This window comes from Vipera ursinii, assembly GCF_947247035.1.
Source record: "Vipera ursinii genome assembly, chromosome: 1".
Lineage (NCBI taxonomy): Eukaryota > Metazoa > Chordata > Lepidosauria > Squamata > Viperidae > Vipera > Vipera ursinii.
In genome coordinates, this window is record NC_139512.1 from 77,468,056 (window position 1) to 77,483,547 (window position 15,492).

At 37.8% G+C, this 15,492-nt stretch overlaps 1 protein-coding gene across 4 annotated transcripts in view; it reads left to right on the forward strand.

Moving 5' to 3' along the window:
• The window catches only part of TP53I11 (tumor protein p53 inducible protein 11), an 85,454-nt gene that overhangs the window by 21,360 nt on the left and 48,602 nt on the right, over positions 1 to 15,492 (forward strand). For 2 of the 4 annotated variants that reach the window (XM_083371118.1, XM_083371117.1), the window contains exon 2: positions 14,029 to 14,087. The exons of the other annotated variants lie outside the window; for them this stretch is intronic. The gene's annotated coding sequence lies outside the window, so the exon portion shown is untranslated. The remainder of the gene's footprint in view (positions 1 to 14,028; positions 14,088 to 15,492) is intronic. 4 annotated transcript variants of the gene reach the window in all.

Below are 15,492 nucleotides of genomic sequence, written 5' to 3' on the forward strand. Positions count from 1 at the left end.
CAGCCCTGTCCCTAAATTTTCAGCACCCAGCGTATAAGATGACCCCTGACTTTTGAGAAGATTTTCATGGGTTAAAAAAGTAGTCTTATATGCCGGAAACTATGGTATTAATGTTACCATAATGTCAGGACCCACCCCAAACTACGTCTTCGGAAGACAAAACTCTTGGAGTCAAATCTAGTCCAAAAAGAATCTTTACTATGACATACTTGGTTGTAGGAATACAAGACAGGACTTAATATTGTCTCATGAACTAAACCCTTATAAAGAGTTCCCGGTTTAACCCCCCTTAACCCCATTTGGTCAGTCCCCCATCATTTACCTCGTATCATCCCTCTCGTGGGAAAAAGGAACTTAGGACCTTTTATATTTATTGCTCTCTTCCCTGACACAAGCCAGATGCTAGCCCCCCCCCTTCATTTCCCCAGTTCAAAAGGCTTCTCTTTTCCTTTGAAATGCCTAATACCGGTTCAATACACATCCATTCTCTCCTCTTCGGGAGATGGCAGAATCCATGGAATAATGTTTGAAACATACATTTATGAATATGATATAAATGGATTCTGACACATGCACTGTGTGGCTTTAAATTATAAGAAGGCATTTTATTAATCTTTTGGGACATTTATCACTGGCATACCCATTTAGTTTAATGAGTGGAAATGTCAGCTTTCTATTGTAGAATGAAATTGGCCCAATAAAACAAAATTTGGTTGCTTGTAAAAGATTGAATTATTTTTAACAAGTTGCCAAACAAGCTGGAAAAATTTACATTTGGAGTTTAATATGGATATTGACTTGAAACAAATTAAAGTTGAAACTTTGTCAAAGATTACTTTTAATTTACTTTTAAATTAAACCCAATTTAATAAATAGATCTCATTAAACCTCATACTGTAGGTCTACCTTTACATCTGACCAATATATAATTAATATATATTATTAATAATAATACCTCCAAATCACAGAGACATTGGCTTTATTCTTATTCTTTTCCTCTGCAGTTTGAATATAAAGGATAAAAGACTAAAAAGAGATTTCCGTAGACATCCCAGCCTTTGAACTACCCAAGGAACCGAAACAGCAAAGTTTCACTGTTGGGCAAGCTTCCACACCAGCTGCCTTTCTTTCCTCTCACTTTGCCTCTTTTTAACCTCACACACACACACACACACACACACACACACACACGCATGCACACACACACATACACACACACACACCTTCTGCAAGGGAGGGCAAAAGGCTCACTCACCCTCTCGTGAAAGATGGCTTCCATGTTTATGTGTCTCCCACCGCAACCATCAGCTTCCACACCAGATGGTCTGACCTAGCCAATCAAGCCACGCAAGAAAGCTACAAGAAAATACTTCTGAGAAATTGCAAGGTGGATTCAAAATAGCTTTCAAACAAATTAAGTTCATTTTCCTCCTTTGCTTCAACTAAAAATCTGATCTACCAGTTGATAACATCAACTGAAAAGACAAACTACAAAACTATTGGCAACTGTCCCCCCCCCTCAATTATATACATTCTTGAAATAAGGAATGGTCTAAAATCTGCTGTCTGTTTTTCAAGAGATATGCTTTTGAGTGGCTTAGCAAAGGGTACACATCAAAAATAGCCAGGGTGAATTGGCCATGTCAAGTTGTCCTATAACCTTTTAAATGATAGTCATTCCAGCTGCATTTTGTCCTTTTCTATGTATCCCTTCATTTATATATACATATATTCTTCCATGCAAACAATGATGAATCTGCAGATAGATGGTCTTCTGATCAATGATCATATTCTATTTAATGTAGTATTGTGACCTCATACATAGAGATATTTCTATTGCTGGATGAAAGGTTCTATATAGATATGACACTGAGTTAACACTTGGCCATTGTTATCAATTCCCTGTTCACATTCTATATAGATATTGGAAACACATCTGATAGTGCCCTTAGGAACACTATTTGAATGCTAAAGGTTTTGTTTTTTTCCCCCCAAAATAGGTCCTCTCAGTAAGCCACAATGACTTGTCCCATTCTGCATTTAAATGGTGGATTGCAAGTAACAGAGGATAAAAGCAGAGGATAAAAAAATATGATGGTATCTCAGTGGTAGAACTGGGAACAAATTCACATGAGCTCACATGCCACATGCTAAGGATATGATAGCTGGAAGGAAAATGGCTAAGAGGAAGTCACCAGTGATAAAATCTGTCCTAAAATAATGAGGCCAACCCCAATAATCTAACAATAATCATATCCATCAGCTTAAATGTAATAGTCATTTGTAAAGTCTAAAAGTGTGAACAAAGATTAATACTATCTTCATATTTTGAAGATTATGCAGCACAAGATAAGATTAATATTTTTAATACATACCTTAGTTTTTCTAAAGTGATCATTAGGGCTTCTTACTAGACAAAGCAAAGGACATCAGAGAAACAGAGGAGAATGAGATGTCTGTTGCAAGAGATTGATTTTTTTTCTATTCGATCTACAAATTCTATACTTATCTTTTAATTTTCTTTTCAAATGTCTTTGAGCAAAAGAATCACTGAATTCTGTCATTCCAAAAACTAATTGAATCCACGTCTATCCAAAGTAGATCACATCACTTTCCCTTTTAATTTCTGGAAACATTACACGGGCATTCTAAACATCCAGCATCTTATCAACAATCTACCTTTTGATCTTGACAGAATACTGTATTACAGTATTAAGCAGAAGAAATGAGAAATGATTGAACAACAGTTCATTGTTTGGACAAGGCCTGTTAGCAAACTACTTTCATATTTTCTGCTTTAGATTCTGTAAGCACTAACAATGTTTTGTTTGGGCAGCTATTTAATAACGAAAGGCCAAGTGTATTCTCATATGCCATGTGTTCTCTATCATAGTGTTTGGTCATGTGGTTTGAGCTTAATTTTTACTGATGGAGCTGGTGGGTAGCAGAGAGAGATGGCACTACAGTAGTGGAGAGAAGACCGCATTCAGAGCATTGAAACTCCTGCAGCTGAACCTCACAATGAGATCAGAAGCAGAGCTGTGAACATTGCTTGGCATTAATGTAGCCAATGTGTCCTGCTGTGGCCTAATGAAACTTTATTAAATTTTGGCATGCTGTCAGACTCTTCCATCTCAGAATGAAGCTGCTTTGAGCCAAGTTTACATTCTTCATGAAAGGTCTGTGCAGTCCTAGTTCTAAAATCTGTCAAGAAAAGATGGATAACAAACCACTTCTGATGTTACATGCACAAGCTGTATACTAGTGTTGCATATGTTTTCGGTGCTATGTTTTTCTTTGCTGTTTGGCAAACAGCTGGGAAATGTGATAACACTGAGGAAGCCAGGGATCCTTGAAATCTTCTGAGTGGTTGTCTAGCTCCTAGGTTTTCTTGCTAGGAAGAGGATACCAACTCTTCAACAGGATGGAGAAGGTTCTCTGTAGTCCTTTAGTTGTGTATTTCCAACCACTATTTTGCCATAAATCATAGGGACATCTTTGCCAAAGAGTGGTCTACATCTATAAATAAATCAGTGATGTTATATGACTATTATGAGTATGTATAAGTGTATAAGTGTACTGCATGTTCCTTCAAACTGGTAAAATGCAGACAATTATATGTGGGCATGCAGACAAAATCCTATTATTTACTGAAAAGGACTTCTACTGAAGGACCTGTACTTTAATTAAGCAGAATATAATTTGGGAGATGTGCTGCTTGTGGTTGAATACTGGAATGCCACAGCTGAAAATAGTAAGAATTAAAATGTACCATAGTTGAATGGTATAAATAAAGCAAGAAACAACTCACCAGTTTCTGCTAATCCAATGATTCATTTATCACTAAATGTTCTTTTTTTAAAAAAAAACATGTCTATATATGTGGACATCACTGGATAGATCACATAGAAATCATACTCACCATGTTATTGGTATAAGGAGGTTGGGGAACTCAGTTATAACAGCAAGGACATAACAGGGGGCTGATTGTGGAGCAGTTTGTGAACCACTCATGTGGAAATTCCAAATCAATTTAAAACAGACGAACAAAATTAAACTGGTTTCCATGATACAATCTTGAGCATCTGCCTATCTACTCTGTACCTCTATGGGAACTGGAAAAATCATGCTGTGTAATCTATTACATTGTGCAATGTAAGCTATTAAGGATGAATATAAAAAGAGGCAGTCAAAGAACCAGAAACAGAAGAGAACAGCGAACAGGAGTGTCAGGACAAATAGGGGAAATGGCCAAGCAGAAATGAGAAGTCAAATCCAAGAATGTCAAAGAACTTGGGAAGAAATTTAATAACGAATTTCAGAGAGCTGTTAGAGAAGGCAAAAAACAGTATTTCAACATCTGTAAAGACATCAAAGATGAAAAAAGATAAAGTCAATCTTCCAAAAGATCTCCAAACTCAAAAGATACGAACCTTGAATTGGTATTATAGAAGACCCCAATGGACAGGTAATAACTGATTTCAAGAATATCACACAAACTTGGAAGGAGTATACTGAAACATTGTACAGTAGAGAAGTATTTTGCAGATATTTCATATTTACTTCTAATGCTAGAAAAAGTACTAGTATTCCACCATTGTGGTAATTATCACATTGGAAGATAACAGGAGTAGATGGTATAACTGTAGAAATATAGAAAGCAACAGAAAAAGAGTCAGTTAAGGTGACAGCAAATTTGTAGAATGACTCAGTTGCCAACAATTAGGAAGAGGTCAGATCTGTATATCAATACTCAAGAAAAGACACTTGACCAAGTGTGCAAACTATCGCACGATATCTTGAATTTCATATTCTAGTAAAATAAAGTTGTAATAACACAGACATCTCCCTAGTTATCATGGTTGCCTAAGAGAACAGGAGCAGCACAGTCAGACTGCAAGATTATGTTACTATAGCTAATCTAGGTAAAAACATCTTTATTGTTTGGAATTCATTGCTCGGTTTGGTCTGCCACGTGGTGCTTACAATTGCAGACTAGCACTGTAATACAGTAAAGAAAGGAAAGATATTCAAATGTTGTGTCGTGTCTATTTTTACAATGATCAGAAGCACAAAGGCATTGTTTTTCCCTGTGACACTTCATGGATGTGAAAGTCAGACTTTGAAGAAACAGAATATAAAGGTATTGAAGCTTTTGAACTTTGGTGTTGGAGAAGACTCTTCAGAATGTCATAAACAGCCAAGCAAACAAACAAATGGATCATATAGCAAATCCATCCAGAGTTGTCTCTCAAGGAACAAATGTCCAGTCTCAAATTACCATATTCTAAACATATTATGTTAAAACCTATTTCCCTTGAGAAGTCCATAATGCTGAAAATGATAGAATTAAGAAGAAGAGGACAATAAGCAGCAAAGTGGATGGACTCAATTGCAGTGGTGGATGCATGATTGGAGATCCATAGAGAGAAAAGAAGATGACCTTGACAGAGATATGCAAGATCTGTTGCCAGGATGATGGGGTGAAAGATATTTTAGTCCCCAGTGGCCAGACACCTCCCTAATTCACTGAACTAAAAGTGGGGAGGAGGTAGAACACTATCAGATTTGCAAGATTCTGTTATTATGGCCAGTCTCAATAACAGTAGTTTTAGCCTTCCTTTGGAGTTTATTTCTTGGTCTGGTCTACCTAATAGGACCGACAGATCTGAAGGGATAGACTGGGAACAGATCATCTTTCAGAAGGTCTTTCTATATAATCGCTAAGAGATTAAACTGACTTGATTAAACTGATGTAATTACTCAATTAATATAGCTGAAGAAAATGTGGAGACATTTTTCAAGCTCAAGGTAAGCTTATATTAGGAACAGCAGGGCTTTTTTTCTCATAGAACGCTCAGAACGGAGTTCCGGCACCTTTTTTGGATGGAACCTTGTAGGGTTGGCAAGGTGGGTTCTATGACATGTGTGAGTTCCGGCACCTTTTTCTTTTACAAAAAAAGCACTGAGGAACAGTCTTCCAAGAATTGTTTCCAATGGTGGGTGAGGCAAGAGAAGAAAAAATAGGGTCAAAACTATATTCAAGCTTATTGGCAGTTCCTTTCTCTCTCCATGCTGCCCAAGGCTAGAAAAGTCCTCTTAAAACAAACGGCTCCCTTAAAAAATGCAACAATCTCATTGTAATAATAGAGTCAGTGTTTTCAATGTCTGGCAGTTTAGAAGAAGGGTATTACTAATTTTCTCCTCCCTAACTGCTGTGCCTTGTGCTTAAATTCTCACATCTTGATGGTGGAAGAAAAAAACCTTCATGTGATTGAAACAGTTTTCTATACTAAATTCTGGGTAGGGGGGAAGAATGAGAAGGGAGGGTGATTAAAATGTCAAGATGGTAGCCGCATTCATTTGATTGAACCCTGTCTTATTTTTAATATTCAGGGCTTTGATCATGCAGTTACAATCCCATCTTGACATTTTGACTCCTGTCTCCACAAATGCCCCTTGAGAGGAGACCATGAGCTTATCTTACCCACAAATTGGAAGACAAAGGAAAAGACGCCTTCAGATGCAAGGGCAGGAAAAGAACTAGCTCTGAGCAATCTATGGGCTGCTGTTCCGGGGTATAATATGAAGGGCATGGATATTTTGTTTCTGGAAATGCTTGGCTGTTGGTTTCTGTCTATTAACTTTCATAGCTGCAATACTATGTTGGTATGTAAGCAGGTCAAATCTCCAGTAGTCTCTCTTCCAGATGAAAGCAAACGTAGGTGTGATGTTCTTTGGCATTTCTTATATCCTACTATAATATCCCATCTCAGCTTTTTTTTAAAAAAACAACAACAACCAGTCATTAGTATTTACAACATTATATATTTTCAACAAGAAAAAGATAAATGACTAAGTGAGTTCTTTAGCTGTTGTACACCTTATGTTCTTCAACTTTATGTGATTATAAACCCTACTAGTCCCTGTAAGCATGGCCATAAGGACAGGGGATGCTTTAGCGCAACATATTTAGATAGCTCCAGGTTGGGAAAATTGAAGTAGAAGGCTAAGTCAAATATACGGTGTGTATTTCTTAAGCAATACTTGGATAATTAAAGTTTGTATCTGTATTATAATGGAATGTTTTTATAGTCCCATCTTTTCTAGATAACATGCAGGACCCCATTTCCCAGAATTTGTTCCAGTGGATAATGGTGATACAGTCCTTTAAGATGTTAACAAGCCAACCATATTTTCACATTATTGGTTGAACAAACATGGTATGTTTAGTTACTTTATGTTTCAGTGTGTTTCATGGACTGAGAAAATTAAATTGTGTGAATTATGGTTCAGTCAACCATGACAAAATGAATCCTATAAAAACAACCTGTTTATTTATCCAGATTATGTGTCTATCTATTCTGTTGTGCCAATTATTCAGAAGAATTATAACATGATTTGTTATAATTGTGAGGTTGCCAAGGACTCCCAATGTATGCATATTGCCCTAAGCTATTCTGAAATCTAGACTTTCCACTGCTGTCTACCCAGGTTAAAATGATAATTTACTTCTCTTTACAGAACAGTTAGACATAGTGACAACGGCTTTGTCAATTGATGTGTCCAACTGAGTGAGACTAAGAAACTCTTGTTTCTTGTAGAGATGCTGAAGGGGAAATACGTTTGTCTTTTCTTCACCCACATCCTGTTATTGGGGTTTGAGGAATTTTCTTTTTGTTTCATTTTTAAACCACCCAGAGCCTTGTTAGAATTAAGCAACATAGAAATTGTAAACATAGACAAACAGACCTCTTTCAAATGAAGGGTTGCGCTTCTTTGGAAACACGAAAGGCAAAACAAGAAGCAGAGAGGTCAGGTCACTGTCCTGAAGTCATTAGAATCATAAAAATCATATGATTATATATCTCTGTTAAATAGGCACCTCTCTTGAAAGGTCCTGTGAACACCAGTACTTACAGAGATTTTGCTAGTTATCCAGTTTCTGGAATTATTTCAAGGTGCTGCTTTTGGTCTTTCTAATATTTTATGATTTGGATGTAGACTTTCTGGTGAAAATATTCCCGAATTATCTCTCCACAGTTCCGATTTAACTTTTTAACCTATATCACCACACTGCTGTTTGTATATTTTATTCTCATTGCTAAACCAGTTTGTATTTTTAGCCTCTGTAGTATATATGTGTTTGAACTTAGCTTGGGTTTCTTTAATTTTTCTAAAGGCAAAATATATGTTTAATTTCAGTGCATCCTTAAAGTGCTAAAGGTAAACGTAAAGGTTCCCCTGCACATGCGTGCTAGTCGTTTCCGACTCTAGGGGCCAGTGCTCATCTCCGTTTCAAAGCCGAAGAGCCAGTGCTTGTCCGAGGACGTCTCCATGGTCATATGGCTGGCATGACTAGACGCCAAAGGCGCACGGAACGCTGTTACCTTCCCACCATAATGGTCCCTATTTTTCTACTTGCATTGTTACGTGCTTTCGAACTGCTAGGTTGGCAGAAGCTGGGACAAGTAACAGGCACTCACTCTGTTACGCGGCACTCGGGATTCGACCTGCCAAACTGCCGACCTTCTGATCGACAAGCTCAGCGTCCTAACCCACTGAGCCACCGCGTCCCTCTTAAAGTGCTATTAGACTATTATTTGTTATTTTTTAAAACCTTTTACTAAAACTATTAGTGTGCAAGATATATTTTAATTCTGTTATCCCTATTGAAATTTGCCTCTAATGCTTTGGAGACTTAAGGGAACTCATTATTCCTCTAACAATAATTCTAACATTAGAAGAATTACTGTTATGACCCATCTTTAATAATGTACAACAGAAATAGTAGCAGTCAAGCTGTGGAAATTTTGCACATTGCATGTATGGAGTCCTTTCAAGACTGTTAGTGCCTCTGAAGTGCTACTTGAGTTGCTGCATTACTCAATTATTAAGACTATTTTCTGGATTATACCTTTGAATCAGGGCCTGCTGCAAGGACTCTCCAGTGATTGATTGCTACAGTTGGTGTAAAGCTGAGGAAACCATATCATCAGAGAGAGTATTTTTGAGTGGAGTTCTGTTTTATGTTTGTGAATCTAATCTGAGACTGAAATCATCTCTACTATTTATGAATCTTCAATAATAGCAAGGTCCTAGTGGTGCAGAGAGTAAAGAAGATGATTTTGAGGGAGATAGACAATATTTCTTACCAAAGTCACAAGGGGTAAAACATACCTTAAATCCACAACAGATACAATTTAGAAGATGCTCAGATAGACAACTCTCTAATTAAGAGAAGTACAAATATGGGTAAGTGGGGGATGGAGGAGGTAAGATTTGCAAGATTCTGTTACTATAACCAATCTCAATAAAAATAGTTTTAGCCTTCCTGTGGAGTTGATTTCCTAAATTAATTTACTTGAGGCTGACAGGTAGAACTGTAGGAAATCTGCCTTATGAGACAGCATAGTTGCTGGATTTACCTCACAATTAGGGTGTATATGTTCTCACAGTGGTATAAAAACTGAAACTAACAAATAAAGATGTCATTAATGTATGTGAATTGAGACATTTACCAGATAAGGAATTCAAAGGCAGGTGAAAAAGATGTTCTACAACAACAGCTGTGAAATAACTTGAACTTCACTGAGGATAAGGGAGGGTAGATTTACAGCATTTTCAGAAGAAAGAGGAGAAACAAAGTCAATCTATTTATTTATTGCTTCAGAAAAAGGGGAAAGTAGAATACGGCTACTTAGAAGCTCCCAGGAGCAACCAAAATCTCCCCTGACTTCTCTTTGCCTCAAAAACAGAGTTTCAGTCTTTGATCTGAATGTGATAATTGCCTAGGAACACATATGATTTTCAATCTCGAAGCTCATTGAGATGATAATAGGAAAATGAGGGGAGGCAGTGCATTTCTTAGGAAGTCCTGAGCCTAGTCCAGCCATACACCCCACCTATCTGAATATAGGTCACAAACTGAATTTAGAATAGAGGGTTCTCCTGAGTCTTTGATATCAGCTGGAAGAAAACAGGGAGATATTAAAATGAAGGAAAATAGCACAATGGAGAGCAGGGCAGAGAAGCTAGCAGTATTTTGAACTCTGTCTGCCTATAATATCTTTGAAAATTCTAGCATTATGTCCTATATTCTTATTCAGAAGGAAAACCAACATCATAAATTTCATATCTCTAGCAGCTCCATTATTGCATTGTGGAATGCTTAATAGAATGTAAGCCTCTTACAGCAATATGAATTCACATCCAAGCACGATAAAGAGATCCTCTCTCCATTCTCTAATGCAAGCAGCCTAACTTCAATATGGATAGGCAATTTGATATGATGATAATCATTGTTGCTTTGTGTTATTGCTCTTTTAGACCATAAGAATGGAGCAAGATGAAATGAGTTTGTCTCAAAAGACAGGGCAGTGGTTAGAAAAAAAAAGGTTCACAAAAACCCAGCAACTCGTGGCTGTATCTTGAGCACATGAAAGGATATTTATCAGGTTGAGAGTTGGGATCAAGGATTGAACAGTCATATTGTTTAGCAAAAGGGCCAAATGGGATAAAGGTTATGAAAGATCGACTACAAAGCCACAAGTGTATAGAACAAACACGATGAATCGTGGATGGCTGCCAAGAATTGTGCAGTGAGTAGAAATCAAAATTAATAACACAATTTTCAAGAAATATCCCTATATCAAAAATAAAGAATTGGTTATATTTGCTTGCATGATTTGATCCCTGACTTCTGGCCAGTAGTGGGATTCAGCCAGTTTGCACCAGTTCAGCAGAACTGGTAACTAATTTTTTGTTGCCCAGCCCAGCGGTATCCACACAGAGAACCGGTTGTTCACATACAGTATTTGAATCCCACCATTGCTTCTGGCTACCAAAGAATGATATTAAAACTGTATTCCTCAGCTGTCAAAAGGCATGGCATTAATCAAGAAGATCACAAGGAATTGGAAGAAGTGCTTCAGTAGCACTGTTATCTGCTGATCACTTGAGGCATAATTATTTTCGAATCAGACCACTTTATCCATTCAGACTTCAGAATTTATGCTTGCAAGTTATTTGATCAAGGCAGTGAGATGATCCTCAGACAGTCACTGGCATATCTGGAACCCTCCATTTTCTCCTATTTCTAAGACATTTTACAAGTAGCTTTTGACTTACAGCCATTCATTTAGTGAAATTATAATCGCACTGAAAAAAGGGACTTACAATTGTTTTTCACACTTACGACCACTGCAACATTCCCATGATCAAAATTCGTATGCTTGGCAATTGGTTCATATATATGACAGTTTTAGTGTCCCAGGATCATGTGATCACCATTTGAGACCTTCTGACAAGCAAAGCTATTTGGGAAGCCAGATTCACTTAACAACTCTGTTATAATTTAACAATTGCATTGTTCACTTAATAATTGTGTCAAGAAAGGTCACAAAATGGGACAGTTGTCACTTGACAACTGTCTGGCTTACCAACAAAAATTTGGGGCTCAATTGTTTAAGTCGAGGACCACCTGTATATGAAACTAAAAGCTGATTAGTTTACTATCATTTTCCTTGAAGCTGTCATTAATTCTTTGCTCATCTAGATAATTTTTAAAAAAAACTTAGCATATTAGACAGAATACTAAGGTGGGACTTAAACAAAGGCCAAATATAAGGTATGCACATTTAAACATAGCTGATGTTCTCAATTACATCAATAAAAAGAAAACATGTTCTTACATTTTCTTGTGAATAACTGCAAAGATACTGGTATGCTCAAAACAAACAAGACAAATTTAAGTTTATTATTTGAACATGTCTATCTGTTTGCCATTAATATTTTCTCTCCTTTTCATCAAATGTAAAGCAATAATAATTATGTTGCAGTACAAGAAGTGGAGGAACTGGAGAAAATCATGAAATACAAAGACCTGCAACAGAAGTAGAATGACTGTGGCAAAAGAAAGCAAATATAGTACTATTACAATAACAACAGGCACCTTGGGTGCAATCTCCCCCCAAAACTGGAGCACGTGAACATTATTGGCATTGACAAAATTACTATCAGTCAATTGCAAAAGGAAAACTTGGAACAGCATACGTATATCCTGTGATGGTATCTTTAATACCATCAAACAACATCTGCCTATTCCAGGTCCTTGGGAAGACTCAATAGGTGGATAAAAATGCCAAAACTTGTCTAAACATCTGGCTGCAAGCAACCATAATGTACTAAACTTATATATCACCCAGTCCTAAACAGATCTGGATAACTCACAACAATAAAAGAAATTACAATGGGATTTTCAAGCTTGAAGCTTGCTTTGCTGGTGCAAGAATTATTGCTTCTTAGCTTGCCAATGAACATGGGGGGAGAATGGGGAATGCAGGCTACAAAGATAAAGAAGGCAGATCATGAGAATCAAGGACAATTCACCAGGTGCCTGACCCAACTCAAAGACATTTTCTCATAACAATATAACTGCACCTAACTGGGCAATGTGACCTGTTCATCGATGGGAGGAGAAATTCTATTCTTTCACTATAGGGCTTTGGGCTGGTGTTTGCTAGACCCAGTTTTGCTTTTGTATGTGATGAAATGATGTACTCAATAAAGTCTTACATTAAGAAATCGGAATGTCTCGAAGGTGTTTGCTTAGTTGGGTTCATCAGTTGGAACCTTGACAGGAATAGTAAAACATGAAAGAAAAATATATAAAAAAATGAAAAGCACAATTAAACAAGAAGTCTCCCTCTCCCTCACTAAAGCTCTATTAAACAGGAGGATTATTGGATTTTAAGGGGAATTTCACTGTAGAAGGCCATGCTTCTGGGATCCTAATGGATATAAGGGAATGTAGGACGCGGTGGCTCAGTGGGTTAGGATGCTGAGCTTGTCGATCAGATGGTCGGCAGTTTGGCGGGTCGAATCCCGAGTGCTGCGTAACAGAGTGAGCACCTGTTACGCTTCCCATCTGCTGCCAACCTAGCAGTTCGAAAGCACATAAAATGCAAGTAGAAAAATAGGGACCATTATGGTGGGAAGGTAACAGCGTTCCGTGCGCCTCTGGCGTCTAGTAATGCCGGCCACATGACCACAGAGACGTCCTCGGACAAGCGCTGGCTCTTCGGCTTTGAAACGGAGATGAGCACCAGCCCCTAGAGTTGGAAACGACTAGCACGCATGTGTGGGGGAACCTTTATCTTTACCTCTTTAGGAATATCCGTGAGGAACAAAGGGAAGCACCATAACCAAAGCAACAGTCAGACAAAAGAAATCTGAGTCCAGAGCAGAAATGTAATTTGAGTAAGAGTCCCAGATATGGATGTTCCCTAATTCTCATGAAGATAAAGATAAGGGGGGAGGGGGAAAACCACTTTCAGACTTGTAAGATTACTTACAATAAAGTAGTATTAGAATTCATAATTCCACTGTCCCAATTTGGTCTACCTTGCAGGACTGACAATAAACGACATTGTTTAATCAAAAGAACCCAGTTCACATCAACTCTACGGGATCAAAGTGGCTGGGCAAATGTAAGAGTGCAGGCAGTATCTATTTTTTTTATCTACTTTTACACACTCTGGTTATGCTCAAGCGAAATGGAATCTGATTTGGCTTGGGCTCCATTGTTGTATCAAAAATGCGTGGAACTCTCGGAGATTCTTCATTGGTGAAACTGACAAACTGAGTGTGCAGCTTGATGTATTTATCACGGAATAGGAAACATGACCCATCTGATGAATATAGCTATTTGTCTTCGGTTTTCTTCTCCTCTTCCCCAACCCTTCCTTTTTTTTAAAGAGCGAACACAGACACCTTCTGTACATTTGGAAATTTGGAAAGCAATTACCAGCCAAGTAATTGAGTGGGCACTGTGTTTAATTATAGTACATACTTAAGGAGCCTAATAGAATAATTGAGATGTTTCATGTTTCTATGATGAAAGAAACCGATTTTTATCTCTCTCGAGATGAAAAGTTTCGAAACAAAGAGACATTCAGGAAGGCTATCAATCATTAGTCTTTTGGCCAGAGAGCTTGTACAGTATTTCTTTTGTGCCCTTATCTATAGGAGAGTGTCTCTGCAGAGAATTGTGACCCACAGCTGCATTTCCAGTAGGTCAATCAATGGTAAGTATTAGAAATGCTAGCTGGAGAGCAATCTTTATAGTTATGCATTTTTTTTAAAAAAAAATAATGCTGGATGTAGCATAAGTAAGTAATTGCAGACAATTTCTGTTAAACCACTGCATAAGATATTATTGTTTTTATTTATTTAGCATATAGCGGTGTTACATTAGCCAGGAGACTATAATATTAATGCAGAATAGTAGTTTGGATGCCTGTTTGTTAGCTCTGTTTGGTTCACACTTGCACACTTCTCAAGATGCACTACAGGAAGGGGAGTTAGCTCTGCATGGGAAAGATGAAGGGCTTTCCTGCAGTGTCATCTTATGCCTTCTCTCTCCACAGAAGCTGACTCACAAATGGGCGTCACAATCAGTAATGTTCAGTGCTGGCAGGATTCTAACTGTCTGCACAAAACAGCCGCTCATCTACCCACCAAAATGGTACTTATTTATCTACTCGCATAGAATGTGCTTTCAAATGCTAGGTGGGCAGAAGCTGAGGAGGTCACCCCACCATGCAGTGCTAGGACTTGAACCACTGGAGCAAAGACCATCTCCAGCAGCATTAAGTCACTGAGCCAACATGCCTCTTAGTGTATTAATTAGGACCTTAATTAGAAATCTTATTTGAGATATTTATCAAAAATATATTGCTTCTGTGTTTAGAGTCTAAATTAATAAATGAAGCACTCATTCTGAAATTCCCAAGTTTGGCTAGTACTCTAGTTGAGAACCTAGCCATGGTAATTTAACACCATGTATTTAGACTGCTGTACTGCACTTTACTTGGGATTGGTCTTAAAACGTACTCAGAAACTACAATTTGTTCAAAATGCACTGAGCTACATGCGTTCAGACTCCCACCACTGGGAGCGTATTACATCATTACAGATCCTGCTGTAGTGAGATGTGAGAGTAACCTTGGGAGACGGGAGGAATTGTTGAAGCCTAGGCAACAGTATGATGAATGAAATCTGAGTACAAAGCAGGAATGGGGGCAGAAAAAAACATCTCTGAAGGGACCCTCCCTAATTTCGTGGAAAATAAATGTAGAGGAGGGCAGAAGTGCTTTCAGCAAGATTATGTTACTGTAATTTCACAGTAAAGATAGTGTTAATAATTATAGTGTTGGATTTCTGCCTGGTTGTCTGGAAGGGCTGATACCTTAATTGGTTACTGATTGGTTTCTGAATCCAATTTGAAGTACTGCTATCGACTTATAAAACCCTCATAAAAGCCAACCAATGGTACGTTCAAGGTGAACCTTCTGGATCACCTACTCCTATCGATAGATTGAGAAATTAGTGCTACCAGAGAGAAACTACTGCAAATCCCACACTTTCAGAAGATTCAGGAGTTGAGGTGAAGCAGTATCATAGGACAACCTATCTGTGAAGACCAGATTA